This window comes from Achroia grisella, unplaced genomic scaffold (genome assembly GCF_030625045.1).
Source record: "Achroia grisella isolate CSIRO2021 unplaced genomic scaffold, CSIRO_AGI_Agris_v1 utg204, whole genome shotgun sequence".
NCBI classification, from domain to species: Eukaryota; Metazoa; Arthropoda; class Insecta; order Lepidoptera; family Pyralidae; genus Achroia; species Achroia grisella.
The window spans coordinates 1088939-1113021 of NW_026712703.1; the positions used below are offsets into that span (position 1 = coordinate 1088939).

General features: G+C 34.1%; 1 protein-coding gene across 2 annotated transcripts in view; it reads left to right on the forward strand.

The window, feature by feature from the left end:
- LOC131842075 (protein decapentaplegic) overlaps positions 1-24083 on the forward strand; it is a 30191-nt gene that overhangs the window by 2403 nt on the left and 3705 nt on the right. The window contains exon 1 of one of the 2 annotated variants that reach the window (XM_059190560.1): positions 23447-23715. The exons of the other annotated variant lie outside the window; for it this stretch is intronic. The gene's annotated coding sequence lies outside the window, so the exon portion shown is untranslated. Of the gene's footprint in view, positions 1-23446; positions 23716-24083 lie in introns of those variants that run through there. 2 annotated transcript variants of the gene reach the window in all.

A 24083-nucleotide genomic window follows, 5' to 3' on the forward strand; every position in this document is an offset into this window, starting at 1 on the left:
TAGTTTTTACATATAAATACGAAGGTAATTTTGTATTCCTTATGGAGTGCAAAAGACAAGCATACTTTAAAATACAGACATTGTGTGAATTTAATATATTATTTCTGATTAAATAAGGTGTAATATGATCTCACCGCGGTATATTGTAACAAAATCTCATACAAGCATTCTGTACTCTTTGTTTTATTTTGGCAGTTTTTGCAATCATACAAGGACTATAAACAATATCACAATAGTTTATTAGTGATAATACTAGACTATTGCATAATAATAGTCTTATGTCTCGTTTGAGAAACGTACGAAACTTATAAAGCATTTTTAACATTTAGCTACTTTACTTCGGATATGCTGTTCAAATTTAAGATGCTCATCCATGAGGATACCCAGATTACGTACACTATCTTGATATGGTATAATAATATTGCTAAGTTTAATTGCCGGTTTATATTTATTAATATTTTTAACTTGTCGTTTAGTTCCAAATGTAATAGTACTACTTTTATTGGGATTAAGTGTACGACCATGTTTTACTGACCACTCTGTTATTGATGTCAGATCTATATTTAATTTGTTAACTGCAGTACTAACATCATGTTGACCTGGTAAAGTGTGAACATACAACTGACTATCATCTGCATATAAGTGTATTTGTGAGTGAGTCACTGCTTTAACAATGCTAGCGGTGTATATGGAAAAAAGTATTGGGCCCAATATTGATCCCTGTACAACACCTCTGTCCAATAGAATAACTTCTGACATCCTGACTACACCCTGACTATCCACGAACTTTACTACCTGAGATCTGCCTTGGAAGTATGAATGGAACCATGTTCTTGCTGTTTCACCAGATCCATAATATTTTAATTTTGCTATTAGTATCTCAATGTCTACATAATCAAACGCGCGTGTATAAACCAGAAGCACCATGAGTGTAGCTTTGCCTTCATCGGAAGCCATAAGAATATCATCAGTTATAGTCAATAGCGCTGTAGTCGTACTATGCTTCTTCCGGAAACTTGATTGCATCTGAAGAAGAATATTATTTTGTTCATTAAAAGAAACTATTTGTAACTGAACACATCCTTCTACTATCTTTGGTAGATTTTTTAGGTATGGGGTTTACTACAGCGCACTTCCATGTTTCGGGAAATACTCCGTGTAAAATGGAGTTATTGACTATATACAATATTGCATCCATTGAATACGGTAGTGTAAGTTTTATCATTAAACATGGATATACCGTCCTTACCTATTGAATTGGAGGATGAGAATGTATTTATAATATGTTCAATTGTCTTAGCTGTAATCGATACGAAATTAAATTCGGCATTAGAGTATTTAGTATATTGAAGATCACTGAGTATATCACTATTATCTGATTTAAGGGGTACGCTGTTTATAAAATGGTTGTTAAGAACATTCGGATCAGATAAATGGTTCGGTATAGTAAACCGTTTATTATTTGTTCCGGCAATGTTGTTAATGTGACGCCACATTAATTTAGCATTTGTTTTATTGTTATTAATAAATTTAGTAAAATAAGCTTGTTTTTCACGCATTAGAGCCTGGTTATAATAGTTACGTAATTCACGATAGTACAGTTCACTGGATTCTGTGCGAGTTCTTTTTGCTCGATGGCAGGCTTTGTCTCGCTTTGCTTTTATGTCTTTAAGAGTATCGGTCATCCAGGGAGCCTGGAGAACGATTGAATATGCGTGTTTGATTTGGAGCAAAGGTATCTATAAGATCCAAGATGAGTGGGTTGAAGATACTGACCATCTCATCAATATTTGTACAAGTTAATACAATATCCCATGGAGTAAATTTTGCTGCTTGAGTGATAGCAGTTGCATTTTCAATTAAAGATCTGTACGAGACTGTGCGACGGTATGATGTATATTTATAATTTTCTATAGGAAATTTACATATAATAAGACCATGATCACTTAGATCATCATTAAGAATAATCTCTAGCGTAATTGGATTTAAAGTCTGACTAGTAATATAACATCATCACATAAAAAAGATGTTATATGACCATAATACTATAAATCTCTTTTATTTACGGAGGTAAGAAACGTAGAGGTTCTAAATAAAACTTAAATTACTATGCATTATCTGCAATTGTTACAATTGGTCTTTATAGTGAAAATACATTAGTTGAAAACACAAATGGACGAGATACTTCTTATAAAATTCTTCTTTAGCTTAAGTTCTCAATCTTCATGAACATGCTCCCATGAGATATTGAGCTAAGATTTAAAAATAAAATACTTCACACTATATCTATTAATATCTGTACTTCCAATAGATACTCAGAAAAACATATCTATTAGGAAGTTTATTCTCTGTAGTTCGTAGTATTAATAAATTTTGAGCCCACTTCGCATACGTTATAATATATTAGTTTCTACAGTTACCGTTTCAACCATATCTCGAACCGAATAATTGATACCGACAAATGGAGCTAGAGCGAGTTACATTCTATTAAATTTGTGTGGATAACAAATATAATGTCTTAATGGTATATTTGACTATGGTAGACTATCTGAAGTTGTCAGCGTGCATACCCCTGTCGAACCTATTTCAGTCGCTAAACAATTTGCCTTATAAGCTGTGCTTGGTTAAAGGTTCAGATAAGGCGGTTAAATTACAGCACATGGTTTAGAAACATTTTAGTTCTCCAGAATAGCAAAGCATCGGTAGTAGCACGGGCGTCACGTGGTGCTATTCATGTATGTTGACTTTACCACTTACCATCAGTAGCTCATTAGCTTGTTTTCATTTTAATTACATAAAAAAAAGTTATCATCGTCATCTATATACCCTCCATGAATGAAAAAACAAAAATATTATGTAAAAATTATCTTCAATAATATCAATAATATCAACAATAATCACTTAAATATGTTTGTTTTAATCTAAATACACAACTAAAACGATCTGTAACGTAAAAACTTATCGGTTGGAATTTCAACACAACCTTCAGGATTACAATAAAATGTAGAGCGGTGCGGTAACTCTCACAAATAAGTAGGTGCCTACAACAATAGATGATTTTTACAGTACTTACTTACCATTTCTACCAACAGAAAATATACATTATTTACTATTTACAATGCTAACCACAAATTGGAGTACAAAACGGCGTAATAGGATTGGTAATCACTGGTGCATTGAGAGTTGGAAGGTCTGCATTGTACACGCTCTGTTACTTTCATTAGCACCGCCTTCTTTACTAGATCGTCGTTCAATAATCGAAACATTTACGTACACAGATATTTCGTTAGATGATCACTCTTTTTATCTATTAATGTTAAAGGAATTTCTTCAGAGATGAGTAAGTTCGTATTTCGACTGTACGTTTTGTAGGTTAATTTATACAATCTATAATATTCGTTCCGGTGTTGTAAGGCTATTCTTGTGACCTATTGAGGTAGCTTTTCTCAGTCCCTAAGTTCTTGGCAGTGTGAACATGGTTTTAACTCAAAGGGTAGTGTTGTGTAATAATTCGGCATTGTTGTCTCACTGATGCTATCCAGAAGCAATCAAATAGAATCTTTGATGTTTCACACTTTGTTAGTTTAGGATTTTTTTACGTAATTGAAAACGCAAACAAATTGATACCAACCTGATGATAAACAGTAACCGTCGCCTATAAACAGGAACAGCACTACGGACATAACGTTATTATTTGAGACCCGTGGTATACTCATGTGTTCAAGTTCCAGAGGATTGAGAGGTATGTGTATACCTCTATCCTGTAATTACCTTTTATCCTGTAATTTCACTGCCTAATTTTGTGGGAGCTTCTCTAGACTTATTTGAGATACCTCTTATTCTGTAATTTCTGAAATAGGTAAAAGTAAGGTATGTATACCCACGCAGATGATTTTTTGCTATCTACCTCTGGTCCACTCATTTCGGTTGGACCTCTTGGTCACAAGTCAACAAGTCATAATTTTTTATTATTATCTGATAATCTGAACGACAGGCTTTCAGTTGCAAAATACTCAATGGGCGCGTTGTTAATTAATTAAAGCTATAAACGTTAATATGAGATTTCTATCATATTGACTTGATATAAGATAAATTGTGATGACGTGTAAAAAGCCAACATAATTATTCTATGTAAGCTCATCAGTACTCCATCGATATCAGTAACCATTACGTCTACGATTCTAACTTATACATAAACATGGATACGAATGGCTAGCTTGAAAGACTCGACAGCATCTTACTGACATCATGCTGACAGACTAACAGCCCTTTTAGAACGGGCTTTGTCTTTACCAGTTCTTAGGCAGGTCTGTGTGATTACCACATGCCATGATCGTGTGTGTGCGAGGCGAGCTAGTGTGCGAACCGGTCCGATAGATCCGAGCCACCGTTCGATACAAGCACATAATTTAAATAAATGATAAAGTTTCATGCTGCGTTTCACAATTAAAACTGTTAAAGTTGTTGATACGCTACGATTTCGTTTGCCCGTTACATAATTAGAAAGCAACCAGTTGACAGATATAATATTATACCTTAAATCTATACTTTGATTTTGGCATTCCTAGACATTTTATGTAGAATTTTAAGCATTTTAGTTTTGAACAGACTTGTTTCTTACCTTGATTACATTTTTATTATTACTTAGTAGTACCAATAGTACATTCCTGGGATCTTCTATTTTTTCATGCATTTGTTTATTAAGTGGTAAGTGTCATTCCACTTTCAAATTCTTTATACTTGGTTTTATATCTTAAAATTGTGCTATTTTTTTAATAAAATAAATCACAAAAAGTTACCATTTTGTATTGCAAGAAATAAGAAAATGATATACCATATTTTGGAACTTCCCTGAGCACAAATATTTCCTATAAAATAAAGAATGAGTCATTCTATATTTTCATTTCCTCATGTAACTAAATTTCGGATATGTACAGATATCACGAAAATTGTGGTACTATTCAGTTAGATATATCTGTATTGTACATGGGTTTCTTTCATAAGAGGTATATATTGCTGTTGCGCTATTTGGTGTGTGTAGGCACATACCTACTGTGTGCGATTTGGTACCTACCGTGTAAACATAGAATGTACAAAACTGTGTTAACACAGTGTACTAGATCGCTTGTTATAGGGAATTTTATATTATTTGGTAATGTATATGGATTTGAAATATAAGTACCTACCTTCGGTAGAATATTTAAAAAATCTCACAATCTGAAGAAACTAAATTGTAAGTAGGTAGGTAGGTAGTAGGTGAATAGGTAAGTTAGTACAATCAAATCGATAATCTCCTCTTTAAGAAAATAGCCGATTGAATATTGTTCTTTATAGATTTCCATAACATGTACCTACATATATAAGTAAACAGAGTTATAAAATATCATTTATTACGTACTGTACCTATATTGACAAAATATATAACTTAAAAGTTGAACGTTTTATTATTGTTAATAAAGTACATTAAAATATTTTAAAATCAGTTTCCTTCTACAATTGTGGTCATATTTCCTTGTACTTATAACTTCAATTGGTACAACTATAAGAAGGAAGTATTCATTACTTATTATTGTTAGAGGTTTTTTAAATGTTGTAAAATTTCCAAAAGGATTATTATAATTATACATTTTTATAGGTATATTTTCTAGCTGATACCCGCTATTTATATATTAAGGAATGGTTTAAGGAGTTTTAGAGACCAAGGTTATAGCGAGAATTAGAGTAAACCAGATTAACTCTCATTTCTTGACATTAAAGTATTTTTGTGATTTTTGTATCGTTGCCGTATCGTTGAGGTATCGTGCCAACACAAAAATTTGTCTGTTCATAGTATTATAACTGCACGAATATCGAATTGTATGTTTATCTGTATGTTTCAAATATATTACAGTGATTTTCATTCAATATCTGCAATTATTTAGCATATATATGTAATGTTTACTCCTTTTCCTTCTACTCCTTTCTATCTTCATAATATTATTATGAAGATAGAGGGTGAGCGCATTTTCTTATGAGGAAAATGAACTCCTTAATCATTGCACCGAAAGAAACTCTTTCAGTTCTACTCGGAACCTTCTTTCAGACTAACATTATAAAACGTTAATATGTACAGAACTTGTTAAAAATTAAGCCAGTAATTATTAACAAGTTCTGTACATATTAGTATAATGTAAGTATTAATAAGTTATATTACCTACTATATTTCAGCAATTATTATTATATATCTAGATTGTCTTTTGTACATATGTAAAGACATATGGAGCAAAAATTTAGATATAGAAGTTACTAATTGTATTAATTGATTTAACACCTGTGTTATTTTGCTAGCTAAATGGTTAAGCTAACTAAAGGCTAAGCATATTCTAAATGTTTATAACACCATATTAATATTTAATCGTAAACAAAATTATTGACTTTAATAGCATTGCAACAAACATTCTAATATCGGTATAAAGCCAAAAATGAATATTATACATAAATAATGGAATTAAATAATAAGTGGAAATAAAATTAGCCCGTTCGCCCACGCCAAATGCGATATCTTCTGTTGCCATGAGTATTTCCGAAAACATGTCTTTGAGGTGTCACCAATATGCAATTTCAAGTTTCATGCACTCAATAATTTAGTTTATATTTGCAATTCTTGTCACCTGCTCGATTTGGAACTCATTTTTATTTTTCAATACGTTTTATTTTAAGGTACTCTCTTGAAATATCAAAAACAATTTAAATAGTTATCAATGATGAACCCTGATGATAAATGATGAATCTTTCTAAAGAAGAAATTTTTGTTATTATTTGATATATAAAATTAATAGAGAAGATGAAAATAAGATATATAAATATATGTAATTGTAAAGATGCTCAATACTTTTTATCGTAGATTTATAGATCACTCAAAATTATTTATAAATATGGAATAAATTTTAAACATTCCTAGTGAGAGAAAGAGAAATCAAACTAATTTTAATTTTATTAAGCTTTTTTAAGAAAATTACTAAAATCATATCAGCTATGTTGCTCTCGTTGGTCAATGTCGTTCAACGAGGTCAATCGACACTGAGCGTAGCCGATCTTTGGAATGGTGACTGACAACGTATTAGTGTTATGCGAATATTTTGGAGTTTCACATATATTTGAACAAATCGCACCAAGTAATTTTCGATTATTGTTAGCCAAAATCTCATATAAACTCTGACGATGATGAAAACGTCTTCTAACCAAAATACGGTTGGCACAATCTTTCTGATACATAAATATGGGTATATTATGTTCCGTGACAGTTATTTTCCTTTGGACTGTTGGAACAATTGTTTTAATAGGAAAACTATGTCATGCACAGACATATTGGAACCAATAAAATGAATTGCCTTTGAGGGCACGGTAATCGAGTTACAATAAAATTTAATTACCTTACACATGACATTTCCGAATCGTTGAATTTCAAGTTTAAGGTATTGACGTCATGTTATACTCATTTGAAATTTCACTTAACATATCGCACCTATATGGTATTATAGGAATAAATTTTATTTCTGGTCGTGATATTGAGTTAGCATAACGAGTTCTCAAGGTTGTGTGTCATTACTGGTACATTATGGGTGTCCCCTATCCTTAAACTCAAATGCTATATCTGCGTAATATGCAACTATCGAGAAAAGGTATTTATGGCATAAGGGGTCATCTATAAATTAAAACACACGTTAATCGACACAATGTGACACTGTGTGACAAGGGGAAGAACGGCACATACATTTCATGACGTCGCATTGCAAAATCTAATATATCTAAGTAAAGTAAGTAAATACGAAATTTGTACTGTACTTTTAATAAAAAAAATTAAAAATTATAAGTATTTATATTTACATAAGGCTTATATTGTTTTTTTTTTGAGGAGTTAACACTCGGTTTTCCAGTTCAAAATTGAAAAATATGTGACGTTTCACTAGGTTTCCCTAGTGAAACGTGTCACAATGTCTCACAAATGTGATTAGTTGTCACAACTCTTACTACTACTAAAATCAATGTTACTGAATGTATGGATGGCTTCTAATGATAGAATAATAACTACGCTAATAGCCCAAGAGCCCACGACTGCCAGACATACGTCATTTTAGTAAACGTGAAAGTTGTTGTATGTGTGTCCCCAACACAGGTAAGAACGATCCCCAAACATGAAACCTGGATCATGGTTCCTTTGGCAGGTACCAGGTAACAAAGGTGTAAAAAAAAATCATATCAAATTCGTTATTTTAAGAAACTCCATATTTTCATATATTGTTCGTAGCATTATTATAACTTGCGCTGCTCGTTGCCAGACCCTTAGTTTGGTTCCAACCCCCCGCCGGACCCCCCTAAACTATACTATTTTAGAAATAAACTTACGTTATTTTAATAAAGCTGAACTTTATATATATTATTGAGAGAACTATTAAACTGAGTTTCCTAAATTGCCAGACAGTTTTCTTGGTTCCTTATCCTACCAGACTCATTGAAACCGTATATTGGGTAACAACGGTGTATACAATTTCATATCAAATTCGTTATTTTAAGATACTCCATTTTTTCACATATTGCTCGTAACAGTATTATAACTTGCTCTGCTCGTTGTCGAACCAAGAAAACTGTCTGGCAATTTAGGAAACTCAGTTTAATAGTTCTCTCAATAATATATATAAAGTTCAGCTTTATTAAAATGACGTAAGTTTATTTATAAAATAGTATAGTTTAGGGGGGTCCGGCGGGGGGTTGGAACCACACTAAGGGTCTGGCAATGAGCAGCGCAAGTTATAATAATGCTACGAACAATATATGAAAATATGGAGTTTCTTAAAATAACGAATTTGATATGAATTTTTTTACATCTTTGTTACCTGGTACCTGCCAAAGGAACCACGATCCAGGTTTCATGTTTGGGGATCGTTCTTACCTGTGTTGGGGACACACATACAACAACTTTCACGTTTACTAAAATGACGTATGTCTGGCAGTCGTGGGCTCTTGCTCTATAACGGCACACGCTAGCTGGGAGCTAATATGTTGAAGTGAAACATAATAGGATGTGTATGAAGTTAGTCAGATAGTCCATCGTGGTAATGTAAATTGGGCTCTGTTTTCCGCATATGGGTCAAAGTTCGTTTACAAGAAGTAGTATATTGTGGTGAATTCTATGCAAATTAATAACTGTGGTTTCCAGGATCGCATGGAGCTGAACTTAACATGCTTTGTTTGCAATAAGATCACTCAGTCCTATTACTAATAAATCACATCCCCTTCTTCTTAATATACGGATTTATGTCCGCAATTATAAAAAGCTATCTCTATTCAATCTAAGCGGCCTACCAGAGTACTATCTTTATGGATTTTATGATTCTAATAAAGTTTAATGTCGACTGTAGGTATTATAGTAATCAACGCTATATACGTACAATTATCCTGTGACGAAGGCCGCGCTCCATACGATTCTCAGAAGCGTTAATTGGTGTAATTGCCAAGAATGATGTAGGTAATTTGGTTATAAAATAATTTGGTTTGAATTAAAAAACCTTCGTTATTTTCTAAACAAACCAAATAAAGTAAAGCTGATGCTTATAGTTTGTTAACTTATATTATAAGCCAGTAAAGTCCATGCGCACTAATGGTAAACGCTTTTCTAGGTATCTTATTACAATAACAGTTTATTGCTAAAATATTAAATTGCTCAGAGTTTTCATAATATTTACTGTGATAAAGTACTATATTGTTTACATACTCTTTCTCCTAACTGTACTTCACACAGCTAATTCTATTAAAAATATAATGGGAAAATTGCCAAAAAATAATAAATATTTCTTTCTTTACTGTATTAATAATGAATTTATGTGCTACAGTACGAGTTTGTGAGTGTTTTTTAGTTCAATACTGTAAACTTACATGTTACCTCAGTATAAGTAGGTATTGACAGTCTTATGTAGTTTCTAACAGCTTATAGCTGTTGTTATCCCATACATAAATAAATAATTATAAAATTATATGCCCGTTTGCACAAAGATGATAACATGATATTACCAGGAACTCCTTTTGATTTTTACATATTTATATATATTATGAAATCGGTGTTTCTATGTATATGATTGTGATTCTAACGACAATTATTAATTAATAAAAGTGCAATATAAATATTCTTAGCAAAGTATTTACTAGCAAAGAAACTTATCTTGTGTAGGTCGATTCAATTGTACGCAATGTAGGAGATGACTATGTATGTATAGTGTTTAAAATTTTGCGATAAATTTTAACATCATTTCATCGTTTTAAAAAAATATTGATAGTTTAGATTACCATATAGATGTAAAGCTTATCAAAAACAACAATGTAAAATTACATACCAAAATGTACAACGAATTCAGATTCTCCTTCCTTTGGAAATGGGAAGACTATATAAGAAACTATTTTATTGTCCAAAGATAGCGAAATACCACTCATCCAGATGCGTTATGAAAAATGTTGAACCTGCTACTCATACATATTAGATGTAATGTGATATTGCATTCTACATTCTATATGTATAAAAATATATATAATTTTCATAACACAGCACGGTATCGCCCGTTGCCGAGGAAACCGATATCTATAAATATGCTGTAGAGCAGATAGCTCGTGCCATATTTTCCGGAATCGGAGTGTGCGGCCTTCAATGCGATACGGCAGTAATAGCTGTCATATATGCCATCACAGTATTCAAAGTTCATAATTTATGTACTGTTAGCAATCGGAGCTTTAATGGATGAAATCAGTGGAATGTACCACGATAGAGCCGAAAGATTTCTTAAGAAAGGTTAAACAAACATTGTTCTGTTCAAAGTCATAATCTACCATCTAAGTTGGTCCTTCGAGCCGGATTTTGAATCCGTAATTGTACGTTTTATATATTTTACATTCAGAATATTATAACTGTAATTCATAACACTTTATTCGAATTTAGTTATAAACAATTAACAAAACAAAACTTGTTTATCTTTTCAATGATTCCAGTCGATATTTACTTACCTGTATTACGTATGTACCTATAATTCATTGCAATAAATCGGTATTCTATTCGCCTGCTTGTAGCAAAGTTATTGATTTGTGCTTGAAATAGGAAACAAATACATAATAATCGTATTAATATCAGTACAGTATTAATTCTATTAGTTATAGGTTATTATTACTTAGTACCTATAAATTTCTATTGTCAACTGATTTTATCTTTAGGTCATTGACATGGCCAAAGCAGCTGATCTCGTACAAAAACGACTTGAAGTAGAAATTAAAACATTGATTTCACGTCGTGAACATGAATTTCGATCAATACAAATATTATATGATATATCGAGGGAAGTACAAAAAGATAAGTCTAAATTATCTAGTTTTCGTGCCAGATATAAAAATATAGAATCCCTGAAGGAAAGTTTTTATGAAATTAATCAGACAATTAATTTAAAACATTTGGAAGCAGGGTGGAGTAGCGAACCCGATACAAAACTTTTAGAGTCTTTTGACGAGTTGTATTATAGTGTTATTGAAATTGCAGAGGTAGTTTTATCTACTAAAATGTCAGACCCACAGTTGATGACTATACCTTCGTCTTCTATAGAAAATAAGCCGTATCAAGTTCGCTTACCGAAGTTACATGTACCTATATTTGATAGTAATATAATTAATTTTCAAACATTAAAGGATAGTTATTTACCTTTAATACATAATAACAACTCATTATCAGATATAGAAAAATTCCATTATTTGATTTCGTGTCTATCTGGGTTTGCCTTAACCATTGCAAAGGGTGTTCCTCTGACCGCTTCTAATTATTCGGTAGTATTTCAAGCTTTATTAGACAGATATGACAACAAGCGTGTTTTAGCTACTGCCTATCTCGATAAAATTTTTAGTTTATCTCCTTTGCATAAAGTGTCAATCGCAGGTTTAAATGTATTGACAAATACGTTATATGAAAGTGTAAACGCACTCCGAGCGTTAAATATCGAGTTGCTCGATGAAGTTATATTATTTTATTTAGCGGCTCGCGTACTAGATGGCGACACTCGTCAGCGGTTTGAGTTACAAAACAAACAAGAAATACCAACATTTGAAAGTCTATTAACTTTCCTACAAAATTATATTAAAATTTTGGAAGTTAGTAATTCTTCTTCTTCCTCACATGATTATAACATAAAATCAATTCGAAATAAATCCGAAGTATACAGTCCACGTAATAAACAGTCGAAGTCTTCTTTTGTTTCATCCACTAATACTAATGATAAACAAAACCAACAGAACAATAAACTTCATTGTCCATGTTGTGATTCTTCTCATAGTATTTATAAGTGTTTTAAATTTCAAAAAATGAGCGTCGATGCTAGGTCATTAATTAACGATATAAAATTATGCTCAAATTGTTTACGAACGGGTCACAATCCGAGCAATTGTTTGTCGAAAATAAATTGTTTTATTTGTGGTTCCCGACATAATACATTTTTGCACACTGACGCTCCGATGTGCGCGCCCACCACGAGTACATACTTACAAGTAGATACCTCTTCCCCGAGTATGTCTATGAATGATAATCATCAAAACAAGGAGTCGCTTCAGGGAGATTGTATAAATGCTACGCTAACAAGTACACGGGAAATCAATCGACAAAAATCTTAGTTCGATTATACGCATTCGTGACTCCTATGGTAATTTACACCAGGCATGTGCGCTCATAGATAGTGGTAGCATGGATTCATTTATTACCAGTTCTTGTGTTCATCGACTTGAATTACCGGTGCGTAAGTGTGATATGTCGGTGACAGGATTGGGTCAGAATTCTGTACAATGTATAAAGGGTGTTACATATGGTTCGATTATGCCTAAGCATTGTGATGAACCGTGTTTTCATTGCCATTAATAGTTATTCAAAAAATTACATCAAACATTCCGGTTGTGCCATTACCATCAGATGTTAGAGAAAAGTTTAGTCATCTTTATCTAGCTAACGATGACTTTGACAAACCATGTAAAGTCGATATTTTGCTTGGAGTAGAATGTTTCGATCGCATATATGATGGAGGTCGCTTTGCTCCGGATCCCGAGTTTATGTGCCTTATCAATATATTACGTCATACTACAACTGACACCTTCTAAATATGTGACTTCTCTTTTAACTTCAACTAATCGATTGGATAACGTGGTACAACGGTTTTGGGAGTGAAGAACCTAACTCGTATAAAGGTACCGGAAGATGACATATGTGAACAACAGTATAAACAATACACTTACCGCGATTCAGACGGTCGTTATGTTGTACCCATAATGTTAAAAGATAATTTCCCTGTATTAGGTAATTCCAGTAGCTTGCTTTAAACCGTTTTCTAAACTTAGAGAAACGTATGTCTAACGACGTCGGTTTGAAATCTACGTGGAATTCATGCGCCAGTATGAAGAATTAGGTCATATGGATGCCTGGGAATCTTCTTGTGAAGATCGAAATTATATTATTCCTCATCATTGTGTTGTTAAACCTGATAGCACAACTACTCGTCTACGGGTAGTATTTGATGCTAGCTGTATGACAACAAATAATAAGTCGTTAAATGACATTGTGCACGTAGGTCCGAAACTTCAGATTGATATTATCGATTTGATTACTAAATTTCGCCTACACCCGATTGTCTTTACGGCGGATATATGTAAAATGTATCGGCAAATACTGATTCGGCCGGAAGATAGGTCGTATCAGCATATATTTTGGCGCGATGAACCTAATGGTCCCATTAAAGAATATGAGCTGAATACGGTTACATATGGAGTAAGTAGTTCTCCGTATTTGGCTATAAGAAAATAGCTGATGATTATAGTAATCAATTTCCTCTCGCTGCTCAAGTGTTGCGCGAAGAGACTTTCATGGACGACATAACATCAGGTGCCGTCTCCATAGAAGCTGCTAAACAATTAAAGGAAGAATTAGTTACTTTATTGCAGCTAGGCAAATTCGAATTGCGTAAATGGAGCAGCAACTGTTTAGAAATCCTTTCCGACATTCCGTCTGAATATTGTCAGTCTTCTAAATTGTTCACTGAACCTAATAGTGAACACACATTAAAGATTTTAGGAATTAAGTGGGATCCTTTGTGTGACCAATTTTCATATTCTTTTTCTAACGAATTTAAAAGTACACAAAAAGATCTATTCTCTCCATAATTGCAAGAATCTTTGATCCTCTCGGCTGGATATGTCCAGTTGTTTTTTCCGCCAAGCTGTTGCTACAAGAGATGTAGTTGATGTGGGATGAACCCATACCTTACAGTCTTGCCAAGCAATGGCATATTCTTGCTGCTAATTTATCAGATTTACAATCAATTAAGCTACCGCGTTTGGTACTGCCTCCGGATTCTTCAGAATTACATCTTGTGGGATTCTGTGACGGTAGTTCTAAGGGGTACGGATGTTGTGTTTATTTGTGTGCGGTGACTGCACAAGGCACTACAACTAGTTTACTCATAGGCAAATCTAAGATTGCCCCGTTGAAGCCTTTAACGACTAACCGGCTTGAGTTGTGCGCCGCTGTGTTGCTGGCCCGTGTACTCAAACACATGTATGAGCTTTTAAACCCAAAATTAAAATTTAAATCCGTTAAGGCATTTACAGATAGTAGTACTGTCTTATCCTGGTTACATACCGCACCTCATCTACTTAAAACTTTTGTAGCAAATCGGGTAGTACTGATTACAGATTTAATTAATTCTGAATTATGGTTCCATGTCTCTACACATGATAATCCGGCAGATTGTTGTAGTCGTGGTACTACATGCACAGTTCTAGCTGATCACCATCTTTGGTGGACTGGCCCATCTTGGCTTCGCCAGACTCCTATGAATTGGCCTATACAAAACATTGTCGCAAATGAGCAAGAGTTGCCTGAATTAAAACCTCTCACTGTGGACTGTTTGGTGAGTGGTCCACCAGATAATTTATTAACCAATCTAATTTCCAGAGTTTCATCTCTTTCAAGGCTACAAAGAATTCTAGCTTGGTGTTTGCGATTCATCAAAAATATTAAGTTACGTCGGGATCGCCGTAATTCATTTCCGTTATCGACGTCTGAACTAAATGACGCATTGATTCTCTTAGTAAAGCATGTTCAAATTGATTACTTTTCCCAAGAGTTGAGACTCCTTCAGGAAGGTTTGTACTGTACAAAGTCCATTCAAAAACTAAGTCCGTTTCTCGACGAAGTTGGTATAATACGAGTGGGGGTCGTATTCGACATTCAAATTTACCTCATACCGTAAAGCACCCGATTTTATTACCAAAATTATCTATATTATCGCAGCTAGTCGTGGACAGCTATCATTTGAAGTACTTGCACTGTGGTCCTCGCACTTTGCAGTCACTAGTTTGTAGAACTTTTTGGATACTTGGACTGCGACTATTGATACGCTCTCGGTTATCTAAGTGCGTAATTTGTTTCAAATCTAAACCTTTTCCTTGTCAACCCTCCATGGGTGACTTACCCGTTGAAAGACTTCAGTCAGGTAGATGTTTTCAAACTACTGGAATAGATTTCGGTGGGCCATTTATGCTAAAAAGAAAGTAGACGTCGAAATGCCCGTACATATAAAGCTTGGATATGTTTGTTTATCTGTCTAAGCGTAAAGGCTGTCCATTTGGAAGTAGTCACTGAACTAAGTACAGAGGCCTTTCTTGCTGCCCTTGATCGGTTCGTTTCAAGACGCAACATTTGTCATAAAATTATATCTGATTGTGGCACGAATTTCGTAGGCTCAAATCGTTATTTGAATGAAATGTATAAAATGTTCTACGAAAATCGTCGTGATATTTCTGATGGACTCGCCGTCAGACGTATTCGCTGGGAGTTTAATCCCCCCGGCGCACCTCACTTCGGGGGTATATTCGAAAGTGGAATAAAATCCACAAAATACCACTTGAAGCGTGTAGTGGGCGCACAGGTCTTGACATTGGAGGAAATGTTTACTGTAGTTACCAAAATTGAAGCTGTTTTAAATTCGAGACCTCTTTGTGCGCTTTCCTCGGACCCTAATGAGGTTGATGTACTGACACCAGGCCATTTTTTAGTTGGAGGTCCTCTCATAAGTTTGCCTGAGATTCCTCTAGAGGATAATACTTCCAACCTGCGTTCTCGTTGGCTAATGTTACAGAAAATTACACAAATGTTTTGGCGGATTTGGCAGATTGATTACCTTCACACTCTTCAACAGAGAAATAAATGGTTAAAAACTAAAGATAATATTAAAATTAACGATCCAGTTATCTTGATGGATTCTAACCTGCCACCCTTGTCGTGGAAATTAGCTAAAATAGTACAAGTTCACCCGGGTCGTGACAATGTTATTAGAGTGGTTTCAGTAAAAACGGCAAGCGGCAATATTCTTAAACGTCCCGTAGTAAAGGTTTGTCCCTTACCTATCCAATAGAGTAAGTTAGTTAAAAGGGGATATATACTATTAATTTAGCTATTTAAGATTAGCATTGTAAGTTATCTCAGTCCCAACTCTATATAGTAGTAGGATTAGTAGTAAGATTAATAAGATTCTAGTAGATATTATACAAAATATATATTATTCCAGTTATAGCACTTTCCTTACTTTTTGTTATATATTCTTTGTATTGTACAAAATCTAGTGTAGGTATTTCAAGCACAGTCAATAATTATTGCTGGGTGGAATCCCTTTGAATTCCAAGTGGGGGGTATGTTCTGACATCCTTTTCCAATCCCCATATCATTGTATTAATCAACGATCAATAAGAAGATATTTCGTTCGTTCAATTAATTCCAAATTCAAATATTCCCGCCAACCGGTGCTAACTGCGTGAGCGTGTGAACCCCGGAAAAAAGAAATGTGCAATTCATTATGGCTGCTGTTAATACCTGAGTTGACATTACTCATATTCTAATTGAGATTTAACAAGAAAATCTGTGTGAATTTACGTGTCCAGTGCATTACAAGTGTAAAATAAACTGCTGGTGGTGTGTGGAATCGGAGTCAAGGACGAAGGGTGCACCCAAGGTCTTCAATTTACAATCAAATTAGCCCGGTCGGTGAGTCCCGCTTTCTCCTTCCTATTTCTGTCATTACACAGTCTTCTGCTGGTTTCTGGGGATATTCAAACCTTTCTCAGGCAGGTGAATAAAATACCACAGATTTCTTCTTTAATTCAAAGTCATAATCTACCAAACATCTTTCTGAAAATTTCTAGACTACGTGGTAGTAGAAAAAATTTTTGTTCAAATATCCGTTAATGAATATGAAATTATTATTATATAATTGGTTAATACTTTGTCTAACTTAATCAAACTATTACAATTTTGGTCTTTGAAGTCTCATAATTTTACTCTTGAATTTATTTTCAACACATAGGTATTTTAATCCACAACAGTTACCTAATGTTGTAACAATAAATAGCAAACTGATTATATTCATTACATTGTACTCAATAATTCAACTATATTATCACTTAATTCATTCTGTGCTCGAGCAATATGAAACTAATATGGACTTATTATGAAGTTTCACAATAGGAATGTTAAAGAATTGGAATTAGCGTCAATTTAACCTGCACATTTATGAATGTCATAAAAATATCCTAATTAAATATACTTAAGACAACAAATAGCAATAATAATAACTCAGAGCAATTCACACAGCATCATATTGTTCAAAATAAATATATTTTTTTTGCAAATACATAAGTACCTATTATAGATAAAAAAACACATGTAAACATATAGTCAAGAATACAAATGTTTGTATTATGCGAGAAATTGATTCCAGGATGATCAAAAGTAAGTAAACACTAGACCGCCGAGTCCTACAACAGCCGATAGAAATAGAGGAAATTGACTGGCTACGTTTCTGTGGTATGATCCTATTATACAATATATTGAAAACGGACAGTGGTGTTCATGGAGTCTAATTAGATACTCTTATAAGTAACTTGATAAAAGGAAATTATGGGATGTAGTTTTTGTATTAAATAACGTTACTACATTACCTACTTGGCAGGAAGATGTAGCATTTCCTATCCACAGCTGAACTATGTTATGATATGTTACATCTATCTTTAAGCGTGGTAATACGACTAGCCGGCGTTTTTAGAATTACGAGTAATATTATACTCGTCTATAAAATTTGTATCATTATAAGGGTCTGAAGATTCTTTACGAATTACAACGATTTAAATAATAGATAATCAAATATCTACATTTACGAGAGGTTTTTGGACCCAAAACTTAAAATAACAACATTTTTTTATTAATATCTCTTAAGTGATACATCATTAGCCGCATATCTCTAATTTAGACTACCAGCGTGATGTACCAGACAGCTAGGTTTACAACTGTCAATTACAGCAACCATTATCCTGGGTTTCATTGAAACGAACAGGAGGGACGTAATCTGCCCAGCCATTCCCGACGGTCGTTGATCTAATTGAGCATTTGAGCGGTGCGTGCGTGCTAATGGACTAATTACGTATATGAGACGTGAATTGGTGAGTCAATGTGGCAGGACGCCGGCGGTCGTGGGTGGCAGACGGCATGGCTCCGTTGGATACTGACATAGTTTGTTATCGTGATTTTACCGTACCATTCTTAATATTACTAGTCAAGTGTTACCACTGTCATACAAATCTTCAACTGCTATTGTGATTTTTATAACATCTATTATTCAATATTGTTTAATTGGCCTTTATATTTTTGTACTAATGATAAAGTCCACAAACTGAATATGCCGTAGACAAATACCATGAGAACAATAAATAATATTGCTATTATAAAAAAATATATTAAGGCCTAAAAATAATTCAAGTTAAATCAATTAATCAATGTTACCTTAATTCAAGGTCTTCTAAAAACAGGTATAAAATACCGCATAGCCTCTAACTTTCGCTACGAACAGAATACCTCGCAAATAACGGCTCACGAGAGACACGCGCCAAAAAAATAATAAAAAAAACAAGAACAGCAGTTGGTTATTTGCGCGTAACGGCTCCGGTAGCCCGGTGTACGGTAGCAATCTCAGTAATTTCCACTTGATCGCATACTTAAAATAATTAGGAGCGGAATGTTTTTATAAATGCCAGTTAAAATGTACTCTCGTACCGCTTACTGTACAAGTCGTGTTGGTTGAATATTTATTACTGTGCATACTTTGTTATGGAGTATCACGAGAAACAAATGAATAGGTATAGATATAAAATGATAATGGAACTTCATCATCAAACATCATCATTTATTTTTATGGACTTCTCGTGCTGTTCGGCCTCTTTTCACATATTTTACCTTTATATTTTTATTAAAATGGTTACCTTTTCATTATATGTTGAAAAGTTAGTTTTTTACACGTTTTGTTATATTTGTATTCTTATAATGGTTGTATATAAATATGTATATAGTTATTTGTTTTACTCATAATATAAAGGAGGAAGTTTTCTTTGATTTTATTCGGAGATTTACGGCATGTGTTTATGACAATTATGTCAATATTTGAAGCTCTGTGGAACATTCATTTTCAATATAACAGACATGTAATAGGTTTATTACATATATATTAGCTGTAACTCTATTTGTACTTTCCCGCAATTTCATTAGAATCCGTTCAGTTATGAAGTGCTAATAAACAAAGTTTTTGCATTCGTAATCATAATAGGGATTGTAACTTTTGGTAATAGATAATGAAATAGCTAATTATTGGAAAATAATATACATTAAGGGTAGATTTAAAAAAAAAATAAGCAGCTGATAAAGAAATCTGACATAGTTTACACTTACCGCACCATCTGTATCTGGCACGTGCGTGGTTCTTATCAAAATACCATCTGTTGGCACCTGCCGATCGAAACTTTCAATCATTGTTCAACGATACACTCATCGTGCACACTCGCGATGCGTATCTATCCATTTATCTCACTTATATTTATTTTAGATATCTCCATATTGTTATAGTTCGGACGCAGGTGCGTGGACAGACATGAAACGGTGTAAAAACAAAGTTATGCTGCTACTTACGTGTACATCTACTTACATGTCGAACGTAAAAAAAGTATCCAATGTATAAAGTTATTGTTAGAGAAGTATTGCGATGTGCGACAAGATGTGCATTGGTTCCTTATCTCTGTTGTAAGAATAAGCGCAAGTAATAGTTTTGGGGAAATAAAAACAATATTACAAGGATTCTACAGCAGCCTGAAGACTTAAAACAACTCATGAGAGTCGAAGTGTTCATATCTCAGACTATCGGATTCTAAACATCTAAGTTTTAAAATATCATCTACATATATATTTTTGTATTGAGGAAAATAGAGGGGAAGCGACGAACCTACAGTTCAGTAACAAGTATATATGTCAATATGATTTAATTTTAATGTTGTCACAGTTTGATACTGTAATCTTTTCTTAGCTCTTGCGCGGTCTAGGTTTCACACTACTAGATTTTGCTATACGATACGATCTGTTATCTAAATTTGTAATAGTATTTAATATTATACATTTTATAATATATAAAATATTATATATACCAAATTCTAAAACTTAAAAAGCATTTGGAAATTACGTACCTATATATAATAGGTATGGAAGTCCTAAAATAAATAATAAATTACAAAGTGCTCTAAAGTCCCATACGAAACACAGTTCCTGTTATGGATGATAGACTAGGTACTAAAACTCTTTGCCTACCTATTTACACTTATAATACTATTAGGTAAATAACTTCCTACACAATAATAATTATATAAATACAAGTAAACATGACTTACAAATATTTATAATATGCGATCGAACCTGCTATCAGGTGAGGTGAATTGATTAAACCGCTGCACTGCCGAGTATATCTACTTACCATTTAATACAATTTAGGTACAGATATAGTAATAACTGATGATCTATTAATTAACTTTGCCTCCGAAATTATAATGATGAATGTAAAAAACATTAATAAAGTGCACTACCTAATATAAACCGGTTCTGGAAATTACAAATAATAAAATATCGATTATTTCCGCAGCTATAATTAATCTATATAGTATCTGTATTCTGTGCCTTTAACATATTCAGCTTGTGTTTTTTACATCACTTAACATGTTTTTTAATTAAAATCTAATTATTTTAAAATGACTATTGTCAAAATATCATGTCATTAACACTTAATTAATGGAGAATTCTAGAATTACTACTAGTACATTACATAAAAAACAACGTCATTATGGTTTCTGACGATTCACATCCAATTAAAAAAAGTGTTGCAGTTATATGAATAGAAAATATGTCCCAAAGTAAAAAAAATATAAATATATTTCAGAGATTTTTATAAGTTGTAACCTACTACCAAATTAATTGAAAATTAAAGGTGTTTTCACAACATACTAGACGACTGTAATTTCAAATATACATAAAATAAACCTTAAATATTTATGCCAGGTAATTAATTTTTAAATCGTAGCAGCTGTAGCACAAACGTAGATATGTGTGTTTCGGTGTTTATGAAATAAAATGTCCTCATTTTTTATTATTCTTATCGTTTTTTATTTTATTAAAATATTATCTTCTGTTTACTATTAATCTATTGGCACGTCAAGATCCCAAAAAAAGTATAAAGCTTCGTACCAAAAGTATTTAGGTTAGAGAAGTAAGCACCAAGGTGGACTTTATAAAAAGTCGACTCTGTGAGTAGGATGTAGGACGACAAATACCTACTCTCGTAGGTATTTGTTATGCCATTCAAGAGTAAGTTAATACCAAGTTCTAGTTCTAGAGGTGATCCGATATTCATTGGAAGATCCGCAATTAAGATTTTTAGTCTCTGTATTTAGGTCTCTCTCAGTAGTAAGTCTTATAGCCTTTGGATTTTTGAAAAGTATGAATATCAGACTCAAACCCTGAGACTATTACGCCCTCAATTGTAAAAGTGATGTGTTTCTTATCAGCATGGAGTTCTCATTATGGATATGACAATGAGTAAAAGCACCTTGTGTGTATCTCAGTATTATCCTGTATCATGTATACACTCGTACTTTCAGCTTGTTGCTATTCTAATTTCATAAAAAAACGTAACAGCGCAGGCGGAACCATATGTCAAAAGGTAAATGAAAACATCAAAGAGACGTGACATGAAGTTGAAATCTTAGTTTGATAGCAGTTGATATCAACACCATATCTTAGTACATCATCAATATTACAGTTTACCAATGGTAACTATAGACTAATCAATTTTATGGACAGAATGAATTTTCTCGATTTACACATTCACAGTTACGAATTGGATATATGTGCTAAACAATATCACACGATCTCTACTTATCAGTGAAACATATAAAGCCTTTGTAGTTTTTGGTCAATAAAACGCCATCGTCTAGTGATTTACTACCCCACTCACACCGTGAGATTGGATCAAGCAGTCACCAAAACAATCTACGAGTATGTGTGTTAATGATTGAACATCGGTGATTGAAGCGCCGATTAACAATTTTTCCCTTTTGATATGTAAATAGGTAGAGACTGAAGGTAGAGCCAATGGCTGTACCCATTTGCTGAATCCTGCAGGCAGTAAAAAGTTTAACTGATAAATCGTGGTTTAGATAAGATTGAGTTGGTTGCTTGATAAGTAAAATTAAGCTAGCAAACAAGCTGTGAAAAATCGGCCATTTCAGCGGCCGGAGGAATAATAATAATAGTGGTTACAATTTGGATACACACGAGGCGATCTATGAAGAGATCTTAGGTGCTCTCCTCCTCCTCTGCTCTGTTAATACCTCTGAATTTAGGGCCCTGTGTAGGTCCTTTAAACATAAAGTAATTTAGATATTAATGTTATTAGGTATGTGATTGATCATGGATTTTATCAGGCTCCAGGTGCAGTCGTAGAGCTGTCAGCGATAAATCAGAACGTTATAGGTACTATGTGAAAGTGAGTTTGTTTATTTACTGCTCAACTAATCCTCATGAAATATGACATACGAGTAGTAGTATATTTGAGAGAAACGGTGCTTTTCGTATCAATATGTCCAGTTATTTTCACGTATCTTGTAATTATATATTCACTGATTTCGACCTCTGTAGAATTATGTAATATCTTTACTATGATAGAATTATTCCTAATAGTCCCACCCTAACATCAGTAAATGATACAATTACGAAACTGTATGACCTTTGATAACATTACACATATTGTGTATTACATTGACCATTAGATTACAGACGGTGGTAATGTTTTCTAATACAGTGTGCTAGTTGGGGATGGGGTGCCGGTGGTGGGGTGTAATGTGGTGTGAGTGGTGGGGGCGAGGGGCGGGGCCTGGAGGGCCGGGGTGGCGGGTGTGTGCGTGCCGTCGGGCGGCGGGGTGCGGGGTGCGGGGTCCGGGGTGCGGGGCAGCGGGGTGGCGGGGTGTGCGCCGACGCCGCCGCGTCTGGCACGCACAGCGCGCTCATTCCGCTAGCGAGCAGCGCGCCGATAGTACGCCATCACGCTATGCGCGTACCTGTTCAGTTCGCACGCCGCGCGCGACACCACTCCCGCGCTCGTCATGTTACCACACTCTGTTGTTTTGTGCCATCAGTTAGTTCGTGAACAAGTGCAGTTCCATCTGTTCCCGAAGCGCTGACCGTGCGCTCGGATCGCTCGCGAGAATATCGCGGATTTTGCGTGCCCGTCGACGTTGGAAGCGTTAAAATTTCGGGTGAGTGAGAGAGGCGAGTGGTCGTGCGCCCGCGGCCGGTTTGACCGCATTATTTTCGAAATACGTACGCCGCGATCCGGTCGACCGCGCTAGAACGATCAAAACATAACAACAACATATAAATTCGGCGACGTTCTTACCATCGCTACTACGACTAGTTGTTAAACTCGTGTCTCCTCGATTCTCCTAGCACGATAAGTGTTTCATTTTATTTAAGTTTCGATACTCCTAAATAGGAATTATTACCAGTCTAAGTCAGATAAGGTGTAGAGTAAGAGGAGTATGTAGAGTGCTTTATTGTAAACAGAGAGTGGTTGCTATCAACGGAGAGGTTTTGTGTAATTAACGCGTTACTTCGCATCGGATCC